The sequence below is a fragment of the Bombina bombina genome, chromosome 1, assembly GCF_027579735.1.
Source record: "Bombina bombina isolate aBomBom1 chromosome 1, aBomBom1.pri, whole genome shotgun sequence".
NCBI lineage: Eukaryota > Metazoa > Chordata > Amphibia > Anura > Bombinatoridae > Bombina > Bombina bombina.
Genome location: NC_069499.1, coordinates 1,335,711,590 through 1,335,724,752, shown reverse-complemented (window position 1 = coordinate 1,335,724,752; position 13,163 = coordinate 1,335,711,590). Strand labels below are relative to the sequence as shown.

At 38.9% G+C, this 13,163-nt stretch overlaps 1 protein-coding gene across 3 annotated transcripts in view; it reads right to left on the bottom strand.

The window, feature by feature from the left end:
* The window catches only part of IL34 (interleukin 34), a 163,063-nt gene extending 150,968 nt beyond the window's left edge, over nucleotides 1–12,095 (bottom strand). Inside the window, exon 1 of one of the 3 annotated variants that reach the window (XM_053702301.1) lies at nucleotides 12,031–12,095. The gene's annotated coding sequence lies outside the window, so the exon portion shown is untranslated. Of the gene's footprint in view, nucleotides 1–7,051; nucleotides 7,214–12,030 lie in introns of those variants that run through there. The other 2 variants (XM_053702291.1, XM_053702294.1) reach the window with 2 other exon arrangements.
* Between the last annotated feature and the right edge of the window lie 1,068 nt (nucleotides 12,096–13,163).

The following is a 13,163-nucleotide window of genomic DNA, read 5'->3' as shown; positions in this document are numbered from 1 at the left end:
TTATGTGATAATGCAGATTTTGATTTAGTTGAAAGAAGCTTCAAGCTTTGGAATGTTTAACAATTTTCTATCTTTTGAACTTTTTTCATCTCTGTACTGAATCTGATGAGAAATTCTGTCACTGTGCACCTGCAAGTTGCAATGTCATTTGCCAATATGCCATGATTGCCATCTGGCCCACCCCTCGACCCCCTCCGGCTCCTACTCTATCACTTACCAAGTTTTACCGGTCCGTTACCTGCTTGCTTGGTCGACTCGTCTTTGCTGCCTGACTCAGTCCACCTCTGCTCCTCAGCAGCTCGGCTCCTTCTCTGTCTGAAAATCACGTGCCACCGTCTGTCTACTGCAGCTGCCGCCTAACTAGCCTCTGATACGCTGTTAAAATTGGGTGCGTGTGGAGGGCGGCTGAGCTGATCAGCCAGACAGACTAGAGCCAGGGCAGCTGGGAGGCAGGTCATTAATAATATGTGTACCGGATTCTGGATATACACACCTGACCGGCCGGTCCACATATTGCAGGCTGCCGCTTACTTGTTAGTTAGTACACCGCGGTCCAGCTCCTAATGTGTGCAGGAAAGAAAGACTGGAGTCCAGTCTTTCTTTCCTGCATACATTAACTTCTAACCGGCTCTTGCTCCTTGACACCTTCATTCACATCATGAGTTGTTTGACACAAGTGAGTCACGTGCGTCTCCTCCTCCATCGCACCCAGGCACCCCCCCGCCCGCAAAAAAAAAAAGTTAATCATGGCAAAAATATATATATTTGTCAGTCCGCCCTAACGGTCGTCAACTAACTTTAAGTGCCGCCAGCCACCTACCTATAGTACATAAAGAATGCGCGGCTAAAATAAAAGACAAGATTGGCCCAGGCTGAGCAGGCTCAGTCACTACTATAAAACCTTTTTTTTGGCTGCAGGTATCTCAATTAAAATATCAATGTTAGTGCCGCGGCCGCCACGGCCACCTACCTAAAAAAGATGTTCTCCAGTCCGCTCCGGTTCACTGTGACTGAACTTCAGTATGTTTGTAACAGTGCGACACTTCTCTGACCCACCATGTCTGACACCCGTCTGAGTTGAGCTGCTCTGACACGTGACCGCACGTGACACGCGGAAGGATTCTATTTCCTTCCCGCCCGGCACTCAGAGACAGCCAGCCCCAGTGATTGGCTGAGAGTGAGACTCTGAGAGGCGGCCAGGACGGAGGCTAGCCTCCAGTGGAAGCGTATGGGGCGCATTGGAGAGCACTGCATTAGCACCTTTTCTCCTCTTGGTGGCAGTCTCTCAGCGTCCCATACACTTCCACAGTAGTCAATACATTTCATATTGCGCAATGCAAGGACAGCTGGCTGGCCTTGTCTTGCGCAATATGAATGTATTGATGTTACGTTTTATAAGCTAATTAATTTAAATTGAGCTGTTGAGTACACATTAAAACACACAAGTCCTGATTTTGGTGGAGGGGTGGGGGGGTAGGGGGGGTCACTTTTTTTATTAAAAAAAAATATATGAAAAAAAAAAAGATCTATTTTTTTTTTTTTAATTTTAAAAAAAAGCTGTTACATACATTGGCCAGGGGAGGCACTGCCTCACCTGCCTCCTGTGACTGCACGTTACTGGACACCAGGATTGCACAGAACACAGATACAGAGTCCAGCAAAGCATTTATTACAGGTCAGATGGAAGCAGTCATCAGGGCTGGACTGGGACCAAAAATAGGCCCAGACGATTTAAGGCAAAACAGACCACTCTTCCCAAGGACTGAGATAATTAAATGGATGGTCCTTTAAAGCAGTTGCCCAAATGAAATGTTCAGTTTCTATGACAACTGCTGAGAGCCCAAAGTTTAATAAAGGGAAAATAAGGGTTTAAGATAGTTTTACTATTCCTCAGCACATGCAGATTTGCCATTGGTGACTGAGATTTAGCTGCAGACTAGGGCTGCACGATTAATTGCATGATGCGATTCATCGCTATATTTAATCGCCGTGATTTTAAATCGCGGGAGTATGCGATTTTTTTGATTAAAAAAAATCCTCCCATGTGGCTGACTGTACTGCATTAAAGGGACAGTCAAGTCCAAAAAAAACTTTCATGATTCAAATAGGGCATGTAATTTTAAACAACTTTCCAATTTACTTTTATCACCAATTTTGCTTTGTTCTCTTGGTATTCTTAGTTGAAAGCTAAACCTAGGAGGTTCATATGCTAATTTCTTAGACCTTGAAGGCCGCCTCTAATCTAAATGCATTTTGATAGTTTTTCACCACTAGAGGGCATTAGTTCATGTGTTTCATATAGATAACATTGAGCTCATGCACATGAATTTACCATGGAGACAGCTCTGATTGGCTAAACTGCAAGTCTGTCAAAAGAACTGAAATAAGGGGGCAGTCTGCTGAGGCTTAGATACAAGGTAATTACAGAGCTAAAACGTGTATAATTATAATTGTGTCGGTTATGCAAAACTGGGGAATGGGTAATTAAGGGATTATCTATCTTTTAAAACAACAACAATTCTGGTGTTGACTGTCCCTTTAAGGATTTTTTTTGTAATAAAAAAAATCGCATACTGCCGCGATTTCAAATCGCGATTAATCGCATCATGCATTTAATCGTGCAGCCCTACTGCAGACAGTAGAGGTTTGTGTTCCGAGCGACAACTGATTACAGTGCAAGGAGATGGCGGAAACTTTGGAGTCCTCAACAATGAAAAGTACTTAAAGGGACAGGAAGCCCCAACATTTTCTTTCATGATTTGGAAAGAACATACAATTTTAAACAACTTTCCAATTTACATCTATTATCCAGTTTGCTTCATTCTCGTGTTATACGTTGCTGAAAAAACATCATTGCACTACTGGCAGCTAGCTGAACACATCTAGTTAGCCAATCACAAGCTCATTTAACCACCTGTGACTGAGTATAAGCAACACACCAGTAGCACCCCCTGGCGCCCCTTACATGCCGGGCCCTCAGTCCAGGTCTTATTGCCTGACTGCTCAGTCCACCCCTGATCAGAACTCAATATCTAGTATTAGTAAATAATCACTATGTAATAGTATTCCCTTACCTTACACAGTAGGAGTCCCATTGATGTTTGGATATCACTTTTGCATAGAAAGAGAGTGAATTTCCGTGCCACCTCCCTTCTATTGGCGTATAATACATTGAGAAAGTAATATTTTGATATTGAGTATCAAGTGGGTGATCATATGATCACTTGCTTGTTTTCCTTGTAGCTAAAATAGAGACAGTTTACTACTTTAAACCTGGCGTTGAACAGGTTACAAAACTGCCATTTCCACATTGATCATGTTATAACCAGAAGAACAAGAGGAGATTTTACACTCACCAATGAAGGGTAAAATGCCCCTTTAAATTGCACAGGAATTGAGTTGGAGGGCTTTAAAATCTGCCTAACCCCAGAACAAGACCCTAAAAAGGTACCCAAGCCAGAGGGGTTCTTTGGCAACCTTGTCCCCTGGGGAGGCCCACGAATGTGCCCAGCTAGTTTTTGGCAGCATGGGGAAAACTTCTGCTTCTATACATAATAAAATGTCAAATAAAACCATAAAAAACTGGTCAGCCATAATGTGAATGGGTAGGTGTGTGCACATATGAAAACTCTTAATTAGGACTGTCACACTTTAGGGGTTCTACCCCACTGCCCCTCTTCACCCAGGATCACCAAAGACTTACCCTGATCAGAAACAGTTCATGGTACAGCCATGCCCTGGAGGTGTTTTAAAGGGACAGTATACTCCAATTTCCATATAACTGCATGTAATAGACACTAATATAAAGAATAATATGCACAGGTACTAATATAAAAATCCAGTATAAAACCGTTTAAAAACTTACTTAGAAGCTTCCAGTTTAGCTCTGTTTAAAAGGTTACTGGAACACCCACTGCAAGTGGGAAATAGCAGACACTCCCCCTCCCCCTTCCCCCTTTGCATATGAAAAGACCCTTTACACTACCAGAAGCAAGCTGGAGAATATATACTTTGGTATTCTCCTAAAACTTTGGGGCTTGGTTAGGAGTCTGAAAATCAGAGCAATCTTATTTAAAAATAAGCAAAACTATCCATTTAAAAAAAACAAAAACCTGTATAGGCTATATAAATGGATCATCTACAAAACATTTATGCAAATAAAAATCTAGTGTATAATGTCTCTTTAACATTGGTCTCTTAGCTCATTGTCCTGTGTTCTGGCTTTGAGCTACTAGAAGCTCCAATACTCTGACACCACTTTTAGGGTGAGTTTATGTTTTGCTTCTATACAGTGTTCTCTGATTAATCCGTTTTGTTTAATCATCTCCAAATGCTCCATTTGTAACCCCAAAAAAGTATATACAGGAAATTCTTAGAATTATTTTGTACAATTGCTTATTCTGTGGGGATTTCCTGGTATTTAATTTGTCCACAGTGTTCTTAAAAAGGACATTGTATGCAAAATATGTGCACTGTGTATATTAAAGGGCAACAATTAAGCTTACTAAGATATGTGTGCACAAATAATATCGCTATATTAATGGTCACTGGCTTTGGTAAGGACAATTCCCTTGTCTATATTGGTTGGCATAGACAAGCCTCCACAAGGGTGATTAGAAAGCTCGGATTTACTTAATGCTGGAATAAAAAGGGCTGTAACATATTGTGAAATGCCCTATTTAGATAGAAATTGGAAAATGGAAGTGATGACATATTAATTGCTCCCTTACAGGCAATTGTAGCAATGGTTAAAAGAAATATGCATTTTTATTTATTTATTTGGATATATTTACCATAAACATACTGCTAGGTGTGCATGCACTCTAGTAATTGTCTTACCTCTAGGCAAAAAGCTGTACCCATTCAGTACAACAGATTTGCCAAGAACATTTCTGATTGGCTATACCGGACTATTGAGTAAAACATTGTGAGAGTTGGAGGAAGACAACCTTCAGCATATATATTTAAAATTAGTCAAAATAAATGAACGAATAAATAAAATAAAACGTTTAATAATTTATTTACATTTTTCCCAGAAATTGTCTATTTGTCAATGAGAGATTTTATTTGTAGTTAAAGAAAGCTTAAAAAAAATGGTGACTCATAGGGATATATTTATCAAGCAGCTCGCCAGAAACAGGATTTAAGAAGCAGTGTTCTTAAAACCGCTGCTCCTTAACTTGTCCGCCACTTCTTAGGAGGCGGACTGCAATCATCCCGATACGATCGGGATGATTGACGCCCCCTGCTAGCAGCCGATTGGCCACGAAGATGCAGGGGGCGGCATTGCACAAGAATTTCTTGTGAAATGCTTGTGTAATGATAAATGCTGACAGCGTATGCTGTCGGCATTTAGCGATGTCGGACAGAAATGATTTGCTACAGCCCGACATTTGATAAATCAGCGCCATAGACTAGATAGCAACTGAGGTAAATACACACATGATATAGGTGTGTAAAGGGTTGCTTAAAGCAATAGTCTAGTCAAAATTATTCAGATAGAGCATGCAATTTTAAGCAACTGTCTAATTTACTCCAATTATCAATTTTTCTTTCTTCTCTACATTTAGACACCAATAAGCAAGCGCTACTCAGGTGCTGAACCTAAAATGGGCCCGTTTCTAAGCTTACATTTTTGTTTTTTTCAAATAAAGATACCTAAAGAACAAAGAAATATTGCTAATTGGAGTAAATTAGAAAGTTGCATGCTCTATCTGAATCATGAGTTTAATTTTGACTAGACTTTTTCTTTAAAAATAAAGGTGTCTTATCATGAGAATGCTCAAATTATACAGGAGCACCTAGAATGTGTGACCACAAAATCAAAGGCCAATAACTAACTTTTTTTTTTTTAAATGTAATCTTGTTATTATAATAGTCAGATATACTGAATTATTTTCATTTTGTTTAAAGGAATATAAAAGCTCCATAATAGTAATTTACAGCATACGTATGCAACTATGAAAAATATCTTACTTGCAAAGTGCTGTGCAAACCACAACTGACAGGGATCTCCTTGACGATTTGTAACAAAACGTTTGAGAGGTAAGCAGATTTTTTATATTTGTATTGTACATTTTTTATAAACCCTGCATCACTAATATAGGGGGCGTTTACATCCATTTAAATTTAACATCATAGTTCTTCTCACTCTAGATTCTGGGAAATAAACAGTTCTTTAATCTCATTTTTTCTATCAGTTACATATCTTCCAGACAGATAAAGGGACTGTCAAGTCCAAAAACAACTTTCATGATTCAAATAGGGCATGTAATTTTAAACAACTTTCCATTTTACTTTTATCACCAATTTTGCTTTGTTCTCTTGGTATTCTTAGTTGAAAACTAAACCTAGGGGGTTCATATGCTAATTTCTTAGATCTTGAAGCCTCTAATCTGAAAGCATTTTGACAGTTTTTCACTACTAGAGGGCATTAGTTCATGTGTTTCACATAGATAACATTGAGCTCACGCACGTGTATTTACAAAGGAGTGAGCACTGATTGGCTAAAATGCAAGTCTGTCAAATTAACTGAAATATGGGAGCAGTCTGCAGGGGCTTAGATACAAGGTAATTACAGAGGTAAAACGTGTATTATTATAACAGTGTTGGTTATGCAAAACTGGGGAATGGGTTATAAAGGGATTATCTATCTTTTTAAACAACAAAAATTCTGGTGATGAATGTCCCTTTAAAATTGTGGAGATTAGAATTTGACATTTAAAAAAAAAAGGTCTTGTGACATAGAATTTAGCATATAAATGGGGGTCTGGGATGTGCAGAGATCATGTAAAAACTAGCTGCAGGCTAATAAGATGTTTTGTTTCTTGTCTCTAGCTTATAGAGTCAGCAACCATTTCCAGTTACTGAAATAGAGAAATGCTTTGCTGCTTAGGAAATGCTTTGTGTAATGAAAAGATTGTTTTAAATACAATGTTTAAAAGGTATTAAATATGGAACATGAGCAGGATTAGAGATTAATTGATGTTTAAAAGTAAGAAAAGATATTGCTAAGTAGACTTTGTTAAGTTTTAAGTATAAATAAACTCACCCTCTTTTACCCAGAAATATGTTGCTAATCTGAAAACCTACTCGATTTCCTGTTCAAGTTATCACCTCCAATTTTCTTCCTTAAATGAAATCGGATAAAACCCAGTTGGAAGTATCTGGCAGATGTCTTTATTCAGATTTGTATTTCTATACAAAGAGCAGATTTGGGGACAGGAAAAGGGGAGGGGGAAGAGTGGCGATGAAGAAGAGATATGATACGTCTGCTTCTCTACCACTGTTATAGTCAGTAGCTGGCTCTTACAGCCCCCTCTCTTACAACTTGTGTTTGGTAAGGTCACCACCCTATGGATCTGGGAAAATAATTCTTATGAGAGTCCATTCATTTTGTTTTACAACCTTGCATAATTAAAGGGACAGTGTACTATATATATATATATATATATATATATATATATATATATATATATATTAATGTGTGTGAATATATATGTGTATATATATATATATATATATATATATATATGTGTGTATATATATATACATATATATATTTCTTTTTTTATATTGTACTATTTTTTATTTATTTTCATCTACACATCTCATAGCACTAACATGTATCAAAATATGACCATACTGATATCCGTGACAACCCTTTTCTCACTCCAATTTTGTTCACTTCATTACCGCCATAATCACCCACCTCAAACTGGAAAACAAATTATCATACACCATGGCCTGCTCTGTTGCTGTAACTTATCTGCTGAGTGCTGGTGGAGAGTTATAAAAAATAGCCCTCCTACCCCCACCTCACAAAATTATAAAGTATGCCATTCACTATATAGTCAAACAAAAACTATGTCCAAACTTCTATTCCTTATGCTACTTGCCCTTGCAAATGATGTAGAGTCTAACCCTGGTCCCCCAGCAAATTCCATTCCTAGCCTTCCAGCTAAAAAAGGCCTCTCCTTTGTGCACTGTAATATACGCAGCTTATTTCCAAAAATCGATGCACTGCAAGCTTGGTGTTTACAACACAAGCCAAAAATCATTGTGATCTCTGAATCATGGCTAACTGCAAAAATACCTGACTCTGCCATTGCAATACATGGGTATTCATACCATAGAATTGACAGAGCAAAGAGAGGAGGCGGCATTGTAATTTATGTTGACAACTCCACAAAGTTTACCCCCATACAAAAATCTAGCTCTCCTGCCACCTTTGATTTCCGTGCAGTAAATCAATCATTGTTGCAGGAATCTACCGCCCACCTAGCTCCCCTGTGCATTCCATTTCGGACATAGCACAGCTCCTTAGTGAATGCATAACTCAAAACCCAAAAAGTGAAATTTTGGTTTTTGTAGATTTTAACATCGATTGGCTGAATCCAAAAAATAACAGTTGTCACTCGCTGTTTAAATCTTTGCAGCTAACGCAATTAATCTCCTCCCCAACTCACATAAACATCAAAGGCCATAATCATACCCTGCTCAACTGGATTCTCTCCACTTCTCCCGACCGAATCCAGGAGGCAGGTGTTCTCCCTAACAATTTCAGTGACCACTGCTTAGTGTACTGTGTGCGCAAAATAAAGGCTACTAAATCCTCTCCCAAGGTTAAAATCACCAGGTCCTTCAAAAAATTGAATCTTCAATCATTTCTAAATGACATCAAGAACCTCCCCTGGCACAGATTAAACCTAATCCCAGATCTAGACTCTGCAGTTGAATTCTTTCAGTCTGAACTCCTACAAGTTTGGAATTTAGATGCACCGCTGCGTAAGGTGAGAGTAAAAGGAGCACACTTGAATTGGATCACAGCTGACCTCATTCAAATGTACCAATTTCGGGATTCATTGTGGCTCTATGAACGATCACTGTGTATATAGACAATGGCGAAATATATGTACTAAACAAACAAAATTGGCTAAGGCGCAATATTTCTGTGAAAATCTGCACAATAATATATCTAACCCTAGAAAGCTTTGGAAACTCATAAATAACTTACAAAATCCACCAATCCACTCCCAACCCTCCGCTGTCAATGTGGATAAGCAAAACCTGCAACTCCCCTTAGAAGTAGCAAATGGCTTTAACAATTATTTTGTCAGATGCTCCACCACCCTGATTGACAAACTAATAAATGGCACGCATCCTGAAGCTACAAATGTGGATCAGGCCCCACTAAAACAGCAAAGACCCAATATAGAAAAGTTCAATTTTAGACCTGTACCCTTCAATGTCATTAAGAAACACCTCAATAATCTAAAAATGAAAAACCAGTCAGGACCTGATCAAATCCCAGCAATGCTGTTGAAGCTCAGTGCGCCGGCAATTGCTAAGCCTGTCACAACCCTAATTAACGAATCCTTGGTGTCTGGATACATACCCAAACTCTGGAAAACTGCAAGAGCAGTGCCTATTCATAAAAGTGGGGAGTTAACCTTGGTTTCTAACTAACGTCCTATATCATTACTCCCTGTATTGTCAAAAATCTTAGAAAAATGCGTCCATACGCAATTATGCGAGTATTATCAACTTTCTAACTATCTGACCCCTGATCAATCAGGTTTTAGACCAAATCACTCCACTACAACTGCCCTCCTAAAAGTTTGCAACGACATCCAAACTGGCATGGAACAAGGAGACCTAACTGGAGCTATTTTCCTTGATTTTGCAAAGGCTTTTGACACAGTGGACCATGACATACTACTTCTCAAACTAAAAAACTCTGGTATTGCTGATCGCCCGTTAACCTGGTTTAAATCATATGTATCGGATCGATCACAATATGTCTCTGTCTCTAACAGTGACTCCCTCCCTCTCCCAGTCACGTGTGGTGTTCCCCAAGGTTCCATTCTCGGCCCCCTACTATTCACATTATTTAAAAATGATTTGCCTAATGTCTGCAAATCCTCAACTGTACACATGTACACAGACGACACGGTAATCTATGCAAACAAATCTGATCTGCCACAGCTTGAAGCAGTGCTCCAAGACCAGTTCACAGAGGTAGAAAAGTGGATCTCGAAAAACAAACTCTTCCTAAACACTGACAAAACGGTCACAATGATCTTTGGAACGGGACCTAAAATACAAAAATTACAAAATTCCCATCTTCGCATCAAAACAAAATCCAATTGCACGCTGACCGCAGTCCACTCTTTTAAATACTTAGGTATGTTGTTAGACCCCAATCTATCTTTTGGACTCCACATAGAAAAACTTGCCTCTAAACTTTATCCAAAACTAGGTGCCCTGTACAGAAACAAATCTTGCCTCAGCCCTACAGTAAAGGAAAAGATTGTACAGCAAATGCTGATGCCTATCTTGGATTATGGGGACATAGTATATGCACCTGCTCCGCAAACTCACCTTAATAAACTAAATACGTTATATAACTCGTTCTGCCGCTTTGTGCTACAATGTAACTACAGGACCCATATTTGTGACATGCTAAAAGAACTAAACTGGCTGTCGCTGGAATCCAGACGCACCCTCCATCTTTCCTGCCTTGTCTTTAAGAGCTTTTCTGGGAAGCTCCCACCCTACCTGAGCAGAATGCTCTCCCCTGCTATTCCCACCTCCTATAACCTCCGATCCAATAACAGCACATTATTTAGCTTGCCTCAATACAAAAAAAAAGCAGCTCGATCTTCCTTTTCCTACAGAGCGCCACAATTATGGAATGACCTCCCTCACACTTTAAAAACTTCCCCAAGCCTAAAATCCTTTAAGAGATCCCTCTATACATATCTCAAACAGAATGCTCCTGTCATGGTTGATTAAATATTTCGCACCTGCTCTATGTTAAATGTTTGCATATATTGTGTATTATTATTGTTTTTGTATTTTATTGTACCCTATTGTATCAATGTTTTGTGTTCCCAGGACATACTTGAAAACGAGAGAAATCTCAATGTATCCTTCCTGGTAAAATATTTTATAAATAAATAAAATAAATAAATGTGTTGCTATGTATCCATTTTATCTGTTGGAGTGTATTAAAATTTTTACAAATAGCTCCTTTACTTTTATTTTGTCATTTAAAATAGTTGTTTTTGTTTCTTGAAACTGTCTCCTAGAGTCCTATACTGAAAATGTAAGTACAGCAGTGCTGGCCAGGGCCGCCACTAGAAATTTTGGGGCCCCTGGCTAACCATTGATTGCCCCACCTCCCACACCATGTAAAAAGGGTTCTAAAATTAGTAAGGTCCAAACCAGTGATGGGTAGCCAGTGCCATTAAATGGCCAGCATATGAAGTTCCTGGGTTCCTCAGAAGTACCACAATATACTTTAATATGTGTGTAAGCACATACATAGAGTATATGCACTCTCATACATAGACAATCACATATACACTTAAGCAAAGACACAGACACACACACACAGACCTGTATACACACATACACTCAAACATACAGACATTCACATAGATACTCAAACACACAAAGAAACTCATACACACACAAACACACCTATATACACTGTACACACACATTCAGACACTCTTATACATACACACATTGAAGTCTCAAATTGGCATATAGCTAGCAAAATGTCTTTATTTTTTGGGGGGGAAATAACTAGTCATCTAACCCAAATCTGTTACATTATACTCAGCAGCACCACTGATTATGGGTCAAACACTTCTCTGTCCTTGCTCTGCTATATACAAGATAATATTGTATGTCTCAGATTTAAAAAAAACAACAACAACAAAACACTAAAACTTTATCATCTACTCTAAAAATTATATTTATTTATTTATATATTTATGTATTAGTATTTTTTTATATTTTCTGAGTTTACTCATTTATTTAAAGCAAAGTAGCAGACTACAATCTCCTGAGCTCTGGCAGATTAAAAAAAAAAAAAAAAAAGTTTATGGTTTGATGCTGGCAGAAGCAGCAGTGCAAAGGCACAAAGCTGCCCTGCTTTGTGACCTCCAGCATTTTAAACCAGGAGACGGAAGAGGGATCATCAAAAGCACTTTCAGAAGTTAACAGAACGGCACATACCTGGGAAGCATGAAACATAATAACTGCACATTTCTCACGCCTGACCGATCAGCCTCACCACAAAGGCAAACTGCTGGAAAGATGAGCAGCTGTGGGAAATTCTAACACTCTAAGTGCATAAGTTCGCCCCCTGCAGGTATTCCTACAATAGTTCGGTCCAGGCCCCCTGCACTACTAGCACACTGCTGCAATAATGGTTACAGGAGGCTGACGCACTACCGGAATGGGGCTATGTTAGTGCATCCAGGGCACCCTGAATTCTATAGTAGCGTTCTGCTATGGGGGCTATATAGCACACTATGGCACGCTATATATATATATATATATATATATATATAGTTAGTTTAAAGTGAATGTAATTTTTGATGCTAAAGTACCCGGTTTTAAAAAATTCGATATAAAACAGGAGTACTTTAATTAATCAAAATTGACATTTCACTCGTGTTGTGAAAAAATACTTACCTTTAAATCTTGACAGCCGATCCAGCTTCCTCCACCCGTCACAAAGCCTCTTCCTGGGTCTAAAATGAGGAATCCGGCTTCCTCCAATCACGGCGTTGAATCAGACACTGATTTCCCCTGGGACGAAGCCGTGATTGGAGGATGACCTATCCATTATTTCTGATGTCAGAAATGGCTTGCGACGACCGGAGGAAGCTGGAGCTGCTGTCAAGAATTAAAGGTAAGTATTTTTTCACAACACAAGTAAAATGTGCCCCTGTTTTTAATCAAATTTTTAAAAACCGAGCACTTTAGCATAAAAATTTACATTCACTTTATCTATGGGGCCTGGGCCCCCTGCCATGCATTTTGCAGCCTCAATGTTAAAAAAAAAAAAAAAAAAAAAGTGTTCCAAAAACAATGTGTGTCTTAAGTCCCCGCAAGTGTCAATAACTCGGCCTAGTTCTCGGGCCCCCTACCTCCAATCACCCCCTTCACCCCCTGATGGCGGCACTGGAAAGGAATGCCAAGAGAAATCATGAAAAGAACACCAATAAATATAAGTTTTCCAAACTTTGTGGTAGATCTTCCTTAAAACAGGCTTGCGAGCCTGAATCATAGTGTTAATCACAGAGTCAGAGAAACTTCTATGGCTGAGGACTAAACTTTCAATTCCCATGGCATTAAATTTA